Raw genomic sequence first — 21,123 nt, forward strand, 5'->3', positions numbered from 1 at the left:
TAGCTATACAATTGCCACTAATTGCAATCATTCCTATTGGTAAAATCTCCTTTTTCCATTTCCATGTTAGCTCGGTTGTTCAATATTGACTTCTACTTTATACATAGAATATTCTGCATGGTGGTTGTTATTTTCCTTAACAGTCTGTATAGAATATTCTGCATGGTGGTTGTTATTTTCCTTAACAGTCTGTATCCAAACTCATACTCTCTTCCTATTCCTTGAACTCTCCCCTGTTTCATCATCATGCCTTTCCACTGTGACACACACACACACATACACACACACACACACACACACACACACACACACACACACGAAGCAGGGTTCAGAGATTCTGTAATGAAAGCATTTTGAACTTGTGTGCTATCACAAACAGGATTGGGAAAGAAAGGTTCAGAACTGGTCTCCTGTCATTTTCTTTCTTTGGTGCCAGAGTTATTCTTGAATAAAAACATCATTCCCACTGGGAAGGAGGAAATGTTTCTGTTACTACCTGAGAAAGCATGTGCTGTAGGAGATGAGGGAACAGAGGGGTTTGGTCTGATGGATGTGGAATAATTCCCTTGTGAGTAGGGATTTCTTCCCACTGCCATCTATACCCCTACCAAATCAGTTTCTGAACCCATTGACTGTAACAATCTGTTATCAAAGAGAGAGAGTTGGATATTCAGACTTTCTGGAAGGGATAATGGACTGCCAGAGTGGGAGGGGAAGTCCCTTACATAGTCATTCTGACTGTCCTTTGTTTTTTGGGGGGGGGGGGGGTTCTGCCTTCTTTTTGGAACCTCCTTGCCACTGTTTTTAAATGCCTTTGTTTTTTTTGGGGGGGGGGTTCTGCCTTCTTTTTGGAACCTCCTTGCCACTGTTTTTAAATGCCTTTGTTTTTTTTTGGGGGGGGGGGTCCTGCCTTCTTTTTGGAATCTCCTTGCCACTGTTTGTAAATGCCTGCTTACCAACATTTTCCTGAGACTGTTTTGTTTCTTGCCAAAATTGCATAAGGGAACAGACGAACCCTTTGAAAACTTAGAAAAGGAGGGCTGGGAAATCTGGGACAGTCCCTTTATCATCTTACCTTTTAATTCCATTTTTGAAAACATCTGCAGCAAAGGGACCAAACACTAAATCTCTATCAAAAAGTGAATTTATAATGTAATTCTTTTTACATCCTCTAAGCAGTTTTGCGAATGTGGCCAGGTAAACCTCCTTAACACAGTACCAGTGACAACAGCCCTAGATGTAGTATCTACAACACTATATTACAAACTGCAGATGAAACATTCCTCAAACTTTCATTCTTAGGCTCATACATTACAGTTTAATCCCACTAATTCAAAATTCTAAAAATCAAAGTTGTAGAAGCATATTTTTTTCCCCAGACTTATCAATTGTTTTAAAATCCTTAACAGGAAGAGATGAATTTGAGTTAAAATGCTTTTCTGCATCTGGACTGACTAAAGCTACAGCTGCTGGGTCAGGTCTGGGATAAGTGTACATAAATTTGAAAGACTGAGGAACTTTGTACATTCTATCTGCTTTCTTAGGTACAGCCATAGCTGGCCTTAGGCATAGGCCAACTGGGCGGCCGCCTAGGGTGCCGCTCTAGCAGGGGTGCTTTTCCACTATTTATGTGGTGTAGTAAGACAAGGATGGGGGCACCAGGAAGTGTGGTAGGGGGCGCCGTGGAGCCCTTTTGCCTAGGGCACCAGTTGACCTAAGGCCGCTCCTGGGTACAGCAGGCTGGCTGTCATAAAAACCACATGCTGTGACACACATTTTCTTGTGCTGGCAGCACTGGGGGATGGGTGGAGGTTCTGGAATTTCCAGATGTAGCATTTCATAGTATTTTCTAAGGGACGGAGAAATCTCAGTGATGTTCTTTGTGTTTCACTGTTGTAGTCCTGACTTGTGAGATTTCCTGCTGTGTAAGACCTTGGCCGGTCCGAATACTAGAGTAAAAATCTCCCACCTCTTTAGGCTGGTGGAAATCCTCTCCGTCATCAGTACTTGAGTATAGAGGGAGCCAGCTGATGATAAGATATCAGTCTTTTCTTGCCGTCGGAGTCTGAAGCGGTAATTCAGCATGTATGTCAGTCTGCAACAGAGAGAAGTCATCTGAAAGCTAAGTACCCCGTTGGGGAACCCTCTTTTCTTGCTTTAACCCATGTCTGTACAAGGCTCTGAGTCAGCCTTAATAGGACAAGATATATGTTTGTTTATTTTTTTAAACAGGAAAATTAAGGCAAACTGGACTTTTAATGGCAGCAACAGCTTCCCCAGGGATGGATGGGGAAACAATACTGGTTAAGCAGTGGCACCTTCCCTGCCCCTTCTCCCAACAATGACAAATGTGTCTTTCCCTTGCCCACTAAGGGGACCCAAACAGCCTCAGAGGACATGGCTAACCTCCAGTCCATAGCGGCTGTATTGGCAACACCAGAGGGATACTGGGGAAAATTATGAGTGGCCTGAGTGACCATTTTTTGTCACAGCAGGCTCACTCTTGTTTGGCTGAGACAAATTACTAGCCCACAGTGGTGGCAGAACAACAAGTGGTGGCAAAGACTGTTTATTTATTTATTTTTTTGTTTTGTGGCTTGAAGAAGGACTGACATAGGGACCAGTAGTTTGTTCCATGGTCAAGCCAAAAATGGTGCCTCTTTACCAGGGTAGCTAATCAGCACAAGCCGGTAAAATTTCAGTAGTAGTATAAAGTCACTTTTCCCTAAAAAAAATAATAAAACGCATTCAAATACACTTTACTAGCCCCCAAAAGTAATTTAAACTTAGTTTCTCCACAGAAAAATGTTTTTAAAATGTTAAATCAACTTTTAAACTGCCAAACACAGACATGCACTCCCTTTTTAAAGTATAGTAAAGCCTTGTGACAGTCAATAAAAATGCATATTCCTAACTTAAAAAGTACTTACCCACACAGGAAAGTAAATTTAAACATGAAAAATAATATGTGGAAGGTTTTTCCCCAAAGGGAACATATCTCCTCAGCAATGGAACAGCACAAGATGACCATCAATTCTCGAAAGTCTGCACAGATATGCTGTCTTTGGCAGCAGGACAGCTCTGAAGGGCTTGGCACCTAAACCTTTTTAGTCAGCTTAGCTTGGTGGTTTTGGCACATGGACAAGGCCCTGAAGCTTTGGAAGTTCATCTGCTGTTATAGCCTATGCAGGATATATAGTGGATATAACAAGTGTACATACCCCTGTTAAAATGCCAGGTTTTTGTGATATAAAAAATGAGACCACGATAAATCAAAAGGTATCAGTTGAAAGGTATCAGTCAGGAAAAGGGTGCAAAAAAAGCATTGGATATACCATGGAACACAGTGAAGACAGTCATCAAAAAGTGGAGAAAATATGGGACAACAGTGACATTGCAACGAACTGGACGTCCCTCCAAAATTGATAAAAAGACAAGACGAAAACTGGTCAGGGAGGCTGCCAAGAGACCTACAGCAACACTGACGGAGGTGCAGGAATTTCTGGCAAGTACTGGTTGCGTACTACATGTGACATCAATCTCTTGTATTCTACATATGTCTGCACTATGGGGTAGGGTTGCAAAATGGAATCCTTCTCTTACACAGAAAAACATCCAGGTCTGGCTAAAATTTGTAAAACAATACATCAAGTCTCCCAAAAGCATGTGGGAAAATGTGTTATGGTCTGATGAGACCAAGGTTGAACTTTTGGGCCACAAATCCAAAAGGTACGTTTGGAGCAACAACAACACTTCACATCACCAAAAGAACACCATCCCCACGGTGAAGCATGATGGTGGCAGTATCGTGCTTTGGAGTTGCTTTTCTTCAACTGGAACTGGGGCTTTAGTCAAGGTGGAGGGAATTATGAACACTTCCAAATACCAGTCACTTTTGGCCCAAAACCTTCAGGTGTCTTCTAGAAAGCTGAAGATGAAGAGGAATTTCACCTTTCAACATGACAATGACCACAATCATACATCCAAATCAATAAAAGAATACCTTCACCAGAAGAAAATTAAAGTTTTAGAATGGCCCAGGTAGAGCCCAGACCTAAATCCAATAGAAAATCTGTGGGGTGACCTGAAGAGGGCTGTGCACAAGAGATACCCTCACTATCTGACAGATTTGTAGTGCTTTGCAAGGAAGAGTGGGCAAATATTGCCAAGTCATGATGTGCCATGGTGATAGACTGCTACCCAAGAAGACTGAATGCAGTAATTACATCAAAAGGTGCTTCAACAAAGTAGTATTTTAAGGGTATGCACACTTATGCAACCAGCTTATTGTACATTTTTTTTATTTTTTATTTTTTTCCCCAACAGGTTTGCTTTTTTTCAGTTGAACTGTACAGGTTATAGGCCACATTAAAGGTGGGAAAAGTTTTGAAATATCACATCTCATTTTTTATATCACAAAAACCTGGCATTTTAATAGGGATGTGTATACTTTTTATATCCGCCGTAACCCATACAGCTTGAGCTACTAAAGCAGTGATCAGTTTGAAGAACGTTGAAAGTTATGTAGTTAACATAAACTATATCCATGTGTCTTCTTCTGTCCATCTCACCTGTAGGTTATCTTATCTGAGCCTGTGAACTAAGACTTTAGCTCTGGAGCTTGTGGTCCTCGACTATAATGCACTACAATCCCTAATCTCCTCAGACTGAGTTTGCCCCTTCTGTAAGATGACAGTGGTCCATAACACAAAGACAGCAAAATATTTACAGTGATAGAGACCTGATGAGGTCTTGCAGAAGGTGGCTTCAGAAGACCTGTAAAGTCCTCTAGAAGAAATAACAAACAACATGACAATCTGGATTGGAGACATAGGGAGGTGATGCTGAGACGAACATAAGAGACAACAAGAATCTAGCATTATGGTAAGTTCATAACTTTAGTATACAATGTTGTCTTTTCTGTCCACCTCACTAGGCTGCCCTGGGTGGCACTATCAAAGGATATTCCCGAGGATGGCGGAGCCAAATCCTGCCTTTGACCTCGACTGGAGATCAAGCTTAAAAATGTGTAATGATGATCTGGGCATTAGACAATGTAGCTGCTGAGCAGATGTCATCCAAGAGTTAATAGCTAAAGAAATTTGCAGAAGTAGAAACTGCCCTCATAGAGTGAGCCTTGTGTTTGGATGGTAAGGATAATCCCTTGGCATTATACACATAGGAGATATTAATAAGCCATCTGGACAAGGTAACTTTAGATACCCCCTCTCCCGGTTTTGCTTTGGAAAAGGAAACAAATAGTTGATCAGACTTCCTGATGTCCTTTGTTTTATGTAAACTGAACCTTAGTTGACGATGTTGGTCTAGACTGTGAAGAATGTTTTCCCCTTTCTTGGCAAATTTTGGAAAAAAATATTGGCAGATGGGATAGAATAGTTTAAGTTACACTAAGCGGCCACATTAGGTAAAGAGGCTGATTAGTCTGAAGATATACTTTATGAACGATCAGGTATGGCGGCTTACATGAGAAAGCCTGAAGTCCCTACATTCATTGGGGTGAATTTACTGCTACCAAGAAAAGAGTCTTCCAAGACAGACATTTTAGGGCGCTTTAGTTAAGGCCTGCAGCAAAACTGTAAGATCCTAGGGAGAAGCAGGATCTCCCAATGGATGCCTTAAGAGAAAGGTTATCTTTAGGAAGGTCTTAGAGAACCTCAAGGAAACTATGGGAGAATGATAAATGTCCAACATGGAAACAGGAAAGAGTTGTAAGTTGGACTTTAGTGGTAGAGTAGCTTGTTCCTAAAAGAAAATGACTGGTTAGGAAATCCAAAATAGAGTTTAAATGAGCTGAAAATTGATCCAAACCTCTCAAGTTAGGCCAAAATGTATAACCATTTCCATTTACTGCCATAACATTTTCTGCTGGAAGTCTTTCTTAGAGGAAGTATGTATGCGCAGCACCTTAGCAAACAACTTAATACTTCTATCCATCAGTGGAAGTTGAAGAACCATGTGGTCAGCTTGAGGGACTTAACTTCCTAGATAGGGTGGGAAACTAGATCTAGCACTGGATCCAGAACCCATGGAGGTAGAGTTGATGAGGCCAAAGCAACAGGAACCAAAGTTATCTGGGCCAGGAGGAGGCACTGAGGATTAAATTTGCCTTGTGCCACACCACTTTCTGTAAAAACTTGACAAACGGGAGTTGTTCGGTACACATATAAGAGACCCATGGGCCAAACATGGACTAGAGCTTACCTTGTTGACTGTCTATTCTAGGGGATCAGGCAGCTAAGCTGCTGCACTTGGTATTTTTCTGGGGTTGTAAATAGTAAGCAGCAAGGCTGGCCCTAGCAGACAGAAATTTCTGATGCCACTGGCCGCTTGAGGGGCCACTCATGAACATTAGTATACACTGGCCAGTCTGTCTGTTAATATGCTGGAACTGCCTGTGATGTGCATTGCAATGAGAAAGCAGTAAGAAGACATCACCTCATGGCCTCCTTATGTAAATGGTAAGATTGGGTTTCACCTTGTTTGTTGATATGCTAGGCTACCACATCTTTCAGGAGACAGGGGGAAATGCCTGCGACTCCAAGAGGACACATCTAATCTTCAAAACACTGAGGTATAGGTTGGCCTCTGTTTGGGACCAGATACCTTGGACCATCCTTTCCATGAAATCTTCCCCCACCCCAGGAGAGAGGCATCCATTGTTACCTTCCCCGACACTGGAGAAAAACAAAAGGACATCCAGATAAAACCAGATCAGAAGTCAGCTTCCAAAGAGACATGATGGCAGCAAATCTCCATGAGACTTATCAAATGTTGCATTGCATGTATCCTTAGGAACTACTGGACTACAGAGTCCACTGGAGCACTCTCATGTAGAATCTGGCATGTACGAGTAACATAATGGCAACTGCCATTGATCTTAGGAGGTGAAGAATCCGAAAAGCAGATGGCCTCTAAGGGAGAAGAACTTGATAAGCTTGAAGATGTAATAACAGTCTGGAAGGAGGAAGCCTGACAATCTGTGTTGTGATGTCCAGGTAGCACCCTATGATCTCCAAGGCCTGCAGTGGCTCCAGTTTTGATATATCAAAGTTTACAGTGACTCCTAAGACAAGGCAAAAATAGAGCAAGAAGTCTCATGGGGATGCTACAGATTTATAAACTTCACTCAATAAATCTCTCTGTAGCCTAGTCAAGTGAACCATGTAGTTCAGTACACATTTAGTTCAGTACACAAAGGCCAAAGGCTGCTGAAGCATACGTGCGGTTCCCAAACCTGTTGAAGGTTTTAGACTCTCTTTTTGGAGGGTGCATATTCAAGCTCTCCTCCAAAAGCTCGTTCTTGGTGGCTGCAGCTACTACAGTAGTGTTGACAGTAGGCCCTTTGCTCCAATGTGCCCTGTCCTTTGGTGCTACCAAAATCTTATTGTCCTCAGACTTCCAAGATGGCTGCATATTGAGTAATAGCTTAATTTCAGCTTTCCCAGTGTGAAAACAGAAAGTCAGAAAAGAGAGCCAATTAACTCATTCTTTTGGGTAAATTTCAGTAACTGACTAGTATGTGCACTACCTGGATGCCAGCAAAAAAGAAATTCAGAGAAACTGAAAGAAAATCAACAACAAATGGTGAGGAAAAACACTGACTGGAAGAATTCTGCAGATTTTCAGCAAAAAGCAGTGCATGTTCCAGCTTTGGTGCAAGACATGACTTCCAGTACTCTAGATGAAAAAATAATTCAAATGTACCCAGAGCTGATTAAAATAAATGAAACGATGGAGTATATCAACTCAAATAACAAAAGAATGGATAAAATGGAAGAAGATTTAAGCAGATATTCAGATGAGGTGACAAAACTGCAAAAATTGGAGGTAGACATGAAGAAAAGGCTGGCAGAATATGAAAGTGCTCAAGAAGAGACGCTTCAAAAAATAATATAATTAAAGGAAAGAGCACACAGGGAAAGCCTGAGGTTTTCTGTTGTACCAGAGAAGCTGGAAGGAACAGACTGTATTCATTTTTTGAAAGCACAAACAAGCAACTGGACTGGTATTCCACAGCACAAGTTGTTAATTGAAATGGCACATTGTGTGTATGCTCCAAGCTTGGCCATGAGAAAGCAACCTAGACCTTTAATAGTAAAGATCCAATCCTACAAGAAGAAGGAGGTGACTTTGGCAAAATTGTCTCAAAAAGACAAAGTACAAAAAGTGGGAGACAGTAGAGTATTTGTGGAAAATGATTACTCACTGTACACTAGGAAGAAAAGGAGTAAAATTATTCCACTAATCAAGGAATGTTGATAAGCAAGCATGAGACTGAAACTGCTGTATCCGGCTATCTTCAGAATAGTCTTTCCTGGGAGGACACAACATTTTTTGATGCAGTACATGCTAAAGAAGAAATTCAAAAGTTTGTCCAACAAAAAGTGAGCTGTGAAACAGAAAGATATTCTGCTTCTTGTTCTTCTGGTAATAAAGTCCACAGAGAGGCTATATCATTGAAACCTTTTCCAGTGTTTCAATGGAAAATGCTTGAGAGACAGACTAGAAAAAATGAGAGTATGTTGGAAAGGAAGCAAGACTTGACTTGGGGAGATGAAGATAAACATGAAGGAAACCAGCAATTCATTGACAAATAAATGTGGGACTGTAAATCATTAATTGTATTTGTGAAACATGACAGAACAAGAAAACCTGGAAATATTGGACTTTTTTGACTTTGTTAAACTTGCAGGGGGCTCTAAAGCATATGCCCTACGTCATGCCATCCCTGCTTCATGTCATTAATGTCTGGAGGAACACTTAAGAGAAGGGAAGAAGGAGGAAAGAATTATCTGTAAGTAAAATAAACTTTTAACTGTAAGCAAAACAAACTTTTTTTCTTAACAGTAATACATGTACAGTGCATGACATCTGCATGCTATAAAGTAACATTTTCTCAATTATTTTAAAGTGCAATGGGGATGCTAAAGTAAACATATGCCCCTGTTTTTTTCCTTCTTTTCTCTTTCTCCTTGTTTAGTTTTAAGAAATGTAAGAACTGCAATGTAAAACAAAAGTCTGTTTCAAAGAGTATGACACAAGAAAAAGTGATGTGCTTTTTCTCATTCGTGCATAGAGGAATAACTGGATTAAGGCGCTTGGCTTTATCTAGTAACACATTTTAAGAGAAAGCAAATAAAAAAGAACAGTGAATATAATAAAGCTCTCCTCTAGCAAATAAATAAACAGTTGTAGAAGCAGCTCTATATCTGGTTATCATGTCTACATGGAGATAATCTGATAAAAGCAATAAAAATAGAATACTTCTTTCCTTCAATGGCTAAGAGATAATGTTTTCTGAAAGCATTCAAGTATTTTCTTATTCTGGGAGAGCAATCAAGATAAGACAAAACAAGACAGCACTTAGTAGAAGCAAAGATTGTATCATACATCTTAGCATGGACAACACTCCATTTAGGTTAACCCAAGTCTGTTAGGGTTACTGTCAGTTTGTGACAATTGTTCTTATTAGGAAAGTAAATCAGTATTTGTTTTTTTGTTTGTTTGTTTGTTTGTTTGAGTGCTTTAAAAAAAACAAAAGGTTTTGTAAGATGTGACATACACCCAAATAGATATGACAAGAAACAACTACATAAAAGGTCAAACTGCCAAACATTAGTGTGTGCATGAAACACAAAAATTGGACTGGACACTTAACAAAAAATCTATTACAAATAAAAGTTGGGAATATTAACTTTTAAACATAATGACCCTTTCAATATTGTCTTTAAACGTCAATGGTCTCACGGATATATATATATACAAAATGGAAAGAGTAGGGCACTATATTAAAATCTGATAAAAGGAATAAAAACAGAATACTTCTTTCCTTCAATGGCTAGGAGATAATGTTTTCTGAAAGCATTCAAGTATTTCTTATTCTGGGAGAGCAATAAAGATAAGACAAAACAAGACAGCACTTAGTAGAAGCAAAGGTTGTATCATGCAGCTTAGCATGGATAACCTTCCTTTTAGGTTAACCTATGTCTGTGAGTGTTGCTGTCAGTTTGGGACAACTGTTCTTATTAGGAAAGTGAATCTTCACTATTTGAAAATGTGCATAATTCTGTCTGTCAATATTAATTTAATAGGCTTTTTGGGAGTATTGGGGTGTATTTGTTTTTTTGTTTGTTGGTTTGAGGGCTTTCAATAAAAACAAAAGGTTTTATAAGATGTGATATACACCCAAATAGATATGACAGGAAACAACTACATAAAAGGTCAAACTCCCAAACATTAGTGTGTGCATGTAACACAAAAGCTGGACTGGACACTTAACAAAAAAAATCGATTACAAATAAAAGGTGGGAATAATAACTTTTAAACATAATGACCCTTTCGATATTGTCTTTAAACGTTAATGGTCTCACAGATATATACAAAATAGACAGAGTAGGGAACTATATTAAAATGCAGACTGCAAATAACTATGCTACAGGAAATACATTTGGAATGAGTTGACCATGTGAATTTGATAAAGAGAGGTTTTCAGGACGGTTATTCAGTGGAACACCTGGGAAAAAGGAAAAGTGGAGTACTTATATTAACTGTAAGAGGAACTCCAATAGTGATGGATGGGGATGAAAAAGATATGATAGATATGTAGTACTAAGCGGCTACTGGCAAGACAGGAGAATTACACTGGGATGTATTTATATTCCATCTAAAACAGCTATAATGGAGCTTAAGAAAATTCTGGGAGAAATAATTAGTTTTCAGCAGGGAATATTACTTATAGGTGGGTACTAGAATTTGATTTGCGGCAGGGAAGATGTGTCTGGGGGGCTTAGAAGGGAAAATATAACAAAGAATGGTAAATTTCTGAAGAAATTTATAAATATTTGGTTTGGAAGATGCGAATTCAGTAGTAGGAGTTTGGGGTGAATTTACATATTATTACCCAAGGTAGAAAAACTGGGCTAGGCTACACAAAACTTATATTTCACAGGAACACGTGCATTTAATTGAAAGTTTTGATATGCATCCAATAACTATTTCAGATCACTTGCCAATGATAACTAAAATAAAAATGCAGGGTAATAAAATAAAAATGAGACACTGGCGCTTTCCCACCTATCTGTAGAAAAGAGAGGGATTTAAGGAATCAGTATTGGAAATTATTTGGGAGTTATTAGAGAAGACAGATTTTTTTTCTGAAAATATAGCCTGGGAGTGGGATAAAATTAAAGTGGAGTTTAAAAATAGGGTGGAAATAACAGAAGTAACAAGAATTATTTAGAGGGACTGACAAAATGTTAAAGTATTACAGAATAAGGGGAATCTCACAGAACAAGAAGAGGAACAACTGCAGAATGCTAAGTAAAAAAATAAAGGATTACCTCGATAATATGCATGAGTTTAGAAAAGATTGCTGTTAAGCAACTTTTGTTTGATAATAATGCCAGAGTACAAAAACTTTTAGTGCAACAGCTCAGGCAACAGAAAGTAGAAATGGTTGCCACCAAGCTTAGGGAGCCTATAACAAGGAGGATAACAAGATATCCTGTAGCGGTATTAGAAACATTTTGGAAATTTTATTAAAGTCTATATAAAGCTGAGAGGAGATCAAGAAAAGGTGCAAATGGAAATATTTATGGAAGAATTAAATATGCTAATGTAAGAGGTAAATGAGGCTCAATTACTAATAGGACAGGAGGAGATAAGATAAAAAATGGTGATGGATAACCAATCAATAGGAAAGTCCCCAGGAATTGATGATATTCCTGTTCAAGTTTGGAAGCTAGGAGGAAAAAAACTGATAAAGATCTGGAAGGTTCTGTTTAACAGTATTTTAAGAAGAGGAGAAGAACCAGCTTCCTGGAGGAAAGCGGTGGTGGTTTTAATACCTAAAGAGGGTAAAGACCCATCAGATCTAGCTTCATACAGGCCCATTTCAATCCTAAACCATGATTGTAAAACATTTGTCTATAATGGCTAAAAGAATGGCAAAGATTATGCCAAAATTGATAAACATGGATCAATGTGGTTTTGTGGAGGGGAGGCAAACATTTGATAACATTAACAGAACATTGATGATCCAGAGGGAAACTGAATGTAAGAAAATACCACTGATGCTGGTGGGTCTTGATGCAGAGAAAGCATTTGACAGAGTAAGCTGGGAGTTTATGAGCAGGGCAATGGAAGCATTTGCATTCCCTGATAAAATTATAATTTTTCATATGGAGGATATACGAGAGATTGCAGGTGAAAATTAAAGTGGGTGGGGTCCTCTCTGATAATTTATGTTTGAGCAGAGGAACCAGGCACGGGTGATCTCTTTCCCCTTTGTTATCTGCACTATATTTAGAACCATTGGCAAGGAAAATAAACGACTCAGAAATTCAAGGACCTAATTGTTATGCTAGTCAAAAAAAGCTGGCTCTGTTTGCAAGTGATATTATTTTATACCGATAAAAACCAGAAAAGACATTTCAGTGTTGTGGATCATTTGGAGGCAATTTCAAATCTTTTTGGGATACAAAATTAATGAAGCTAAAACAAAGGTAATAGCTGTAAATTATGTACCCACACATGAATCGGTTCAGCAGTATCCATATTTATGGGGATACAATAAAATGAAGTACTTTGGAATATGGATTAAAAAGGATTCTGGTGTGACAGCTAAGGATATGTGGGAAGAGACTAAACAAAAGATAATACAAAAACTGAGAAATTGGAAGCTCTGTTATAGGGATATGGACAGCAAGATACAAGCAGCTAAAATATATTTAGCCCTTTTAGTTTTATACACAGGTCAGGCATATTTTTATTAACCAGAGGTGAAGTTGTGGACAGCAATTAATAAAGAGTTGAAAGACTTTATCTCGGGGGAGGGGGACGGTAGGATTCAAGTGGGATAAACTGATTCTTCCAACTGAACAAGGTGGTTTGGGATTACCCAATCTGAAGGGGTATTTCAGCGCTACACAGTTAAGGCTTCTTATACATAACACAAGCAGAAACCTATAATTCAAAGTGGAAGTGGATGATAATGAAATAGTGGAGAAGCTCAAGAAACAAGGAGAGACTGGGATTTGGGATGCAGACCCTTAAGGACAACAGCAATAACTATTCAGAATATTACATTCATAAAGTCGCAGAAAGTATTCTAAGAACTAAGCCAACACGTGAATGGAGAATGGAGATTCTGCTGACAGGGATGAATGCAATTAGAGATACAGACAATAGGCAATAGGGGGCTGGAATTTATTAGAGAAAACTGTTTAAAGAACCAAGGTATTGGAGCAAACAGGTGGTGGGGGGCTCAAGAAACAAGGAGAGACTGAGATTCTGGATGCAGATCCTAAAGGATAATGGCAATAACCATTCAGAATATTATATTCATAAAATAGCAGAAAGTATTTTAAGAACTAAGCAAACACGGGAATGGAGAAAGGATATCCTGCTGATAGGGATGAATGCAATTAGACATACAAACAATAGGCAAGAGGGTGCATTCATTTATTGGAGAAAACTGTTAAAAGAACCAAGGTACTGGGGGAAAATAATTTGAGATGGAAAGGTGAAGAGGCCAAGAATTTATTTGGACTGCAGGATATAGATTGCCTTCCCTATCAAAGACTGATATCAGAGTATAGGCAAAGAGAAAGAAATAGGGGATCCTAAGCAAAAGACCAGCACTAGTAGAGTTTTTAGTAGAATCTAGAACAGAAGCTGCTATATAAAGCTGAGAAATATGGAGATCAAGAAAAAGTACAAATGGAAATGTTTATGGAAGAATAAGAATGGATTGCAGGACAGAGATTGTCTTCCCTATCAATAATTAGTACAGCATACAAAATGTTGCATGGTAACTAAAAGAATCAATCAGAGGAGGTTAAAAAGGATTGGGAAGACAGATTGAATAAGCAATTCACAAAGAAGCAATGGGGGATATATGTATGTCTCCCAAATATGCAACAAAGTCTAGAAGATTTAAGATCTTTGCCTGGAAGTGTTTACCTAGGTATTTTTATTCCCCAAGTAGACTCCAAAATATTTTTTCCTCATGTAGACAGCAAGCATTGGAGGTGAAATGAGGAAAAAAGAGGTAATTGGGAATATATTTTCTGGGAGTGTAATGAGTTGGCAGACTTTTAGAGTCCCTGCAGACTGTTCTGTCAGAGATACTGGGTGAGCAAACTGGTGTAACAAAGGAAATTATTTTTTGGGCTATGATACAGAATCGGAATTGCCTAGAAATAGTAAAGCCTTGGTGAGTCTAATTATGGTGGCTTTCAAAAAAGCAATTACTAGAAAATGGAAATCAAAGTCTAAATAAACTATGCTAGAAGTAGTGAATATAGTAACGGAGATAAAACAACTGGAATTGGGATCTTTAGAAAAAGGTAGGAGCAGATTACATAGGACAAATGGGAATTTTGGGAAAAATACATGCAGAGGAGGAACAAGATTTAAAAGAAGGCAATATTTGAATGAGTTATGTAATATTTGACTGACAATGACTGGATAGATTATAAGTGATGTATAACACCAATATGGTCTGCAATGTATAATGTTTGCAATTAAAATTATGTCAATATGGTTTGTTTTCATTTATACAACTGTATCTGTACCTGAGACTGAATGAGGCTTCCTAACTCCAGGGCATGAAAAAAACCCTCCCAAGATCTCAAAGGTGCCATCCCCAGCTGTTGGCCCTGTCTGATTCGAGTCCAAGACTGACACTAAGCTATCCATGGCTGAAGGGACAGAGATGGCTCTGAAACCCTCAGAGCTGATGCTGACCTCAAACCATTCAATATGACTTCTTGGCTATGGGGCACAGTCAGCCTCAGAAAGGTTAGAGTCAAATGTATCAAGGTGATCCACAGAGCCAAAGCCACCATGTAGTCTTCACAGATGGAGGAACCCCATGGGCAAGATTCCTATCAAAGAACACTGGATCAGACTGGAGAAGGTCCAGTCAGACCGAGTGTGGTGGGGCCATCTCTCTCCAACCCCAGGATGGAGGGAGGGGTCCTCAGGTCAATCTATTCCTTCTGAAAGGTCCACATCACTTCATCCAAATCCACTTCATTAATGCTTCTGGAGGACCTGGCGGACATAGGGGACACTACTGAAGGTGGCTTAGAGGGTTAGTGTATTGGCCTCTCTGTATCCTGACACTTAAAGGTGGGAGATTGAATCTGAGGGGTTGACAGTTCTCATGAGTCCTACTACAGCTACAATATCAGAACACTATTGGTACCGATTTCCAGTTCTGGAGTAACAGCAACTACTGGAAATTGGTACCAATAGTGTTCTGATATTGTAGCTGTAGTAGGACTTTGGGCCAACTAGGATAGAAACAAGTTTAGTTCCAAAGGCAGAGCCAAAGAACCCAGGGATTGGGACCAGTGCTGTTTCTATGCTTGATCTGAATGGGGAGCTGAAGAAACAGAATACCTTTGGGGTCTTCTGTGCCTCCTTATCCAAAACTCCACCATATGTAGGTCTTTTCCTACATGCCTTTTCATTCTCTTCCTTCCTGTCTTTGTTATCCTTATCCTTTTTGGATTTCTCTTTGGACATGTTTGCTGAAGTAGACCCAGAAACAGCTGGGCTAGAAGCTCTAGAGAGGGACTGTGAATAAGCTCTTTAACAGTCTGAAAATCCTGGTCCAAATGAGCAGTCCCTAAACAGTACAAACATTTGTTGTGTGAGTCCAGTGGAGGTTACTTGTGTAGGCAGTCCACACACTTTTTAAAGCCAGAAAGTTTCTCAACCATTGCTAACACAAGGGGTAGACCCCTGACCAAAAAAAAAAAAAAAATACACAACCTTTCAGTTTAAAACTAGAAAAACAAGCAGAAAATAGTAGCCCTAATGGCCTGTATACAAAGTATGAGACTTCTTAGACAGTGTCAGATCTCTAACAGATTTTTTTAACTCTAACTTTTTAACCTACTTAATCTAATACAGGCAGAGGAGAGGAGAAGAGAAGAGAGGTATGAATAAGGCTAAAGAACTAAATAACCCCTGAAGGAAAGCCCAAAAAACTACTATATATTATTATTGTTTTTATTATTATTTTATTACATATTTACTATTAAATCTATCCCCTATGGGGAATTTCTTAGAATAAAAATAATATGTAGTGATAAAAAAGAGTGTGAAAAGGAAATAGAAAAAACAGCACACATGTTTGTACCTAGAGGTTACAAGGAAACAGTGGTGGAAGTAAATAAAAGGAGGATAGTACAACAAAATAATACTAAAAGCAGGTACAGCATGCAAGGCAGAGTGCATCAACAGGATAAACAAAAATTATGTTATGTGACCAAATATACAGTGTTTACAGAAGTTTTAATAAATTTGGTAAAATATCATTGTGGTATTTTAGAAAAAAATAAATTCCTTAATAAAAGAGCAAATGAGTACCCCATGTTTTCTTATTCGAAAGGTAGAAGTATAAGAGATTTCTTGGTGCATGGCAAGTTTCAGCTGCTTGTAAGTCATAGGAGTTTGGGGGTAGGTGCAACAGGTACTTTCCCTTGTGGAAAGTGGAGTTGTTGCCAGTATGTAGTAAAAAGATTTGATAAAATTAATGAAAAGTATTTTACATGAAAAGGGAGATTTTCCTGTGACAGTACTGGAGTAGTTTATGGTTTGAAATGTCCCTGTGGTAAGGTATACATAGGGGAAAGTAAAAGAAGTTTCAAACAGAAGTTGAAGGAACATGTTAGGGATGTTAAGAAGGTCAAAGAAGAAAATCCTGTTGCATCACATTTTAAAGAATGTCACAGTGGAAATATACAAGGCTTACAAGCTACAATTTTGGGGCAAGTACAACAAATGTATGACTTTGATATTAAAAGACAACTTTGGAAGTTAGAATCTACTTTAATTCTGAATTTTAACACTTTAATTCCATATGGAATGAATCAAGAATGTCATTGGAAATGTTTTATTTAATTAATTTAAGTCTGTGATTGGTTTACTGTTTGTAATCATGCTATTTAAAGATAGAATATGTGAAGTCGGGATATACTCTGTAAAGGCTGAAGAGCCGTGGCACTAGAGGAGTCTGCATTTTATGCGTTGTAATTGCTGCTAACCAGATTTTACTGGATCCAGTGTGTGCTTATTTTACCTGTTTTGTGGGATTACATTATGGATCTACTACTGGACTGGACTATAATTTTAATAAAATATAAAGGTAATCACTGGCTTCTTTCCTTGTGTGGTGGAAAGCCCAAAAAAATGTCCAAACGTTTTTTATATCTGAAAAGCTCTGGACGGCGCATCTGTCATTAAGAGTGACAGAGAAGATCTGAGGATATTAGGCGTGGCAATGCATTATGGGAGAGAAGCTCAATTTTTGGAGCCTAAGTCTTAGTTGCCAGACTGTGATCTAATCAGATTTGATAATCCACAGATTGATGCAGAACGAAAAGATGACATCTGATCATTTTACTCCCCTGCCAACATCTAAAATATCAATATTGGGCATGGTAGGATACAAAGCCCAGTATTGATAGCAATATGCACCTTGTAAGTTATATGGGCTGAATCTTTCTGTCTCAGACAAATATTGGCACCTTTCCAAAAAGGGGGATGGCATAATTATTTTCACATAATAAAAGAAATATACCAGAGTAGAAATCTACTGGTACACAGACAGTAATATACTAAAATAATATTAACTAAAAATATCTAATTACTCCCAGTTTAGTTAACCAGCAAGAACTGTTGTGTTACTGCAGTTTACTAATCCTTTCAACTACTTCTAGAAAACAAAAAAAAATAGGACTTTGCTGATCAGCACAGATTTAATTGACATTGCATGAATTTGCACCGATGATGGGTTGTGCAAAGTGTCTAATTACTTATTAATCCCAGAGACTTCGACTGAGCTGCAGAGCTGACATGGAGTTTGTTAACCAAATGTACAATACATGTGTAATGGAAAGTTGTCTTTTTCCTTTGTGAATATGTATTATTTGATTTGACTACATGTGGGATTTGTTTAGGATATTATACCATGGCAAAAGGAAATCTAGTCACTGCTAGTACAAAACAATAACTAGGCTGTGTGTGACTGAACTGCTGATGATTAAGGCTACAAACTACAGAGAATTTCATCCAGTAGTACTGGGTTTGATTCCCACAGTCTCCATTTGCATATTACGTGACTCTAAGCATGTCATTTAACCAGACAGCTTCCAGATCACCTTTGCAGAGAGGCATTTGTGACTTGTGGGTTTACCTGATCAACAAATAAAATAAATAAAATGAAATCGTGCAGACCTGCAGACTTCATATGAGATAAAACTGAAAATATGTTCCAAAAGTGTCAAATCAAAAACATTTAATCACACTACAAGAGACAGGCGCTCCTTGGTATGTTCTAGAATATGTTTGATGCCTGAGGACTTGTATGATGGTAAATAGGCTCTGGTAGTTATGTAACCTACAGACATGGAAACATTTTGTGGGAAAAATAAAAAAGCATATTTGCTCTTTTCTTGGTCTAACATATTCACTTGGGTATAAATCAAAACCACCATTTACAGATCTCCCTCATAATATTTCACACTCTTAACTAGGGCACACAGCAAGTAAACCTCTCCTGACTAAATAAAAGGTTTACTGTTAGTTATAACTTACAGTAAGCCTTTGTGGCTCTTACACATAATATGTCTTGCACTGCAAGACAGAACGAGTCACATTTTCCTTTCTTGCCAAGTTATATTTGACATTTTATTGCTACAGATCTAATGGACTATGAATTTGCTATGCATTTTAAAACAGTAATACAAAATATGGATTTCTATTGTGTTTGTGCTTCAGCACTGAAGTCATAGGTTCTCATTTCATTAAAATCCTCATTACCTTGCTTATTATTTTTGATACAGTCCAACTAAAGTGAGAAAAAAGATCTTAACATGCAACATGCAACACTAAAATGAAAATTATAGGTACTGCAAAATCAAAACAGCATAGCCAGCTCCAGTATTACAAAAAGGCAAAACCCTGACTATAGCCCAGGTGTCCTGAGTTCAGTTAAGAGCTTGGGCACTTGACAGAGCTGTCGAAGGATAAGCATGTGCATCCTAGAAGTGGGAGGAACAAGATGCATATGACCACAATCCCTTAGATGATAGGCAGTACTGCAACGTACATCAAGGGAAATGATTTTGACTCACCACACCACTGCTTCGTTACGGACTTTATAAGAACATGCTGTCCTAGGGGGAAGGCATTATGTATGTGTCCCTGCAGTGACAAGGGGAGCTTTCCCACCTTTCCAAGGGGTAGTGTTAGGCCATACAATCATCCTAATTATCAGGGCAAAAACAGCCCTCATGGCTGCCTTTATGATAGCTCATCTAGTGGCTCTTGCCTCCATATTGTACTGGGGTAATTCTCTTGTAGTGGTGATCAAATGGGCTGAGTCTCACTGGGAAGGCTTGAAGACTGGCAAGCAAAGGGGGCAAAAAGCAGCTAGGAAAAAGTGCATAACAGCATATCTTTAAACCTTTTGCATAAAGATTTGGGGACAAAGCTGAAATTAGTTACAGAAAAGGCACAGAATCAAGGGCATTTTAAGCAATGATACCATCACTTAAAAAATGTTAGATGAACTTTGCATTAACAAATACTTTCTGAGTCTATACCTGTAATGTCTGACTTTTGTTATTGACTATAGTTTTCCTCCTCCTGCTTTGTTTCTGTCACAAAATCACAGACATGGAAGGGACAGAGCTACATTCAAGGAATGTCCTGGAAGCTATGGACACCTGACTGATATGCATAATCGTATATTTCTTTAAAAAGTACCTGGTTTACCCTTTCCTTTGTGCTGCCATTTCAAACGTGCTACATCAGTGTTCTTCAGTGAAAATTTCATGTTTTGGAAAATTATACAGCAGTGTGTTAATTAGTGGGTGCTAATGGTGCACTTTTGAAGTTTTTTTGCAGTTTCCTCTACTGTGGTGTGACTGTGGAGTTGGTATATAGAAAAGGTGTGGGAGAGTGCCCCCTCTATTAAAAAAAAAAAAAAAAAAAAAAAAGATTTTTCTTGTGCTTTTTATAGTTTCTAATTGACATTCTTGGAATTTATCTTTTGGGAAAACATTAACAGAAGCAGTGCAGTTTAAAAGAATACAGGTACACCTTATACAGCCATATCTTTTCACCAGTAGCATAGATAGGGTGGTGCAAAGCGGGAACCTACCTCATGTACAAAGTGTTAGGGGGTATGATTGGCCATCCGGTTCACACTACAGTGCATACTGGCTTTTAAATGTCAAACAAATGCTGTACTGCTTATCTGTGTGGTTTAAACCATAGCAACTGCTTGCTACATTGGTAGCAAACAGTTTGCTACTGTTAAAAAAAAAAAAAAAAAAAAAGATTTGTTTCTTTTTTTTTCTCCAGCTGAGGAAGGAAAGAGGGGTTGGGGGCAGGGGACAGAAATGCAACCTTATTGGCTCCTGCATTTCAGGAGTCCCAGGTACCTGATCACATATTTTGTTGTTGTTGTTGTTGTTAAATTGCCCCTCAGCTGAGGAAGGGTGGGGCTAGGACTTAGTGACAGGATCTAGTTGACATACTGGCTCCTGTATTTCAAGAGCAATAGCAACCAGATCACAGACTTTTTTTGCTCTACAAATGAAGAGATGGGGTGGCAGTATATGGATCAGCCCCAGGTGCTAAAAATCCAGAGATGATTCTGCCTTTCACTATCCTTTTTTATTTCTTTGGTGCACAGTTTGGTATTTCTTCCCTAATGGAACATCACTTTAGCTTCTTGTAAATGTCTTGGAATCCCTTTCAAGTCCCTCTTCACTTAAGTCTTTGAGTGATATCATGCATCTTAGACAATCCTCAGGAAATGTGTGGAGACAGGGGACAACCTCCTGTAGTCCCCTCAGATATCATACAGTGATTACTTGGACTTAGTATATGAAACAAACAAATGTACTTCCTAGTGGTGGACAAGAGCCACAGAAAGCCTACATCTGGCCTCACTATTCTTTTGTGACTCTCCATGGAACCAAGCATCAAATGACATGATGGGATATACAGAAGCTGCCACCATGCACACTTCTCAAACATGTCTGCAATGCCACTGTCTTTATTAAGTAAGCATTA

At 38.6% G+C, this 21,123-nt stretch overlaps 1 protein-coding gene across 1 annotated transcript in view; it reads right to left on the reverse strand.

Annotated features, from left to right (window-relative positions):
• The window catches only part of RFTN2 (raftlin family member 2), a 1,293,449-nt gene that overhangs the window by 663,309 nt on the left and 609,017 nt on the right, over positions 1-21,123 (reverse strand). The window lies entirely within an intron of this gene.

The sequence above is a fragment of the Protopterus annectens genome, chromosome 2.part0, assembly GCF_019279795.1.
Source record: "Protopterus annectens isolate FY-2018-M chromosome 2.part0, PAN1.0, whole genome shotgun sequence".
Taxonomy (NCBI): Eukaryota; Metazoa; Chordata; order Ceratodontiformes; family Protopteridae; genus Protopterus; species Protopterus annectens.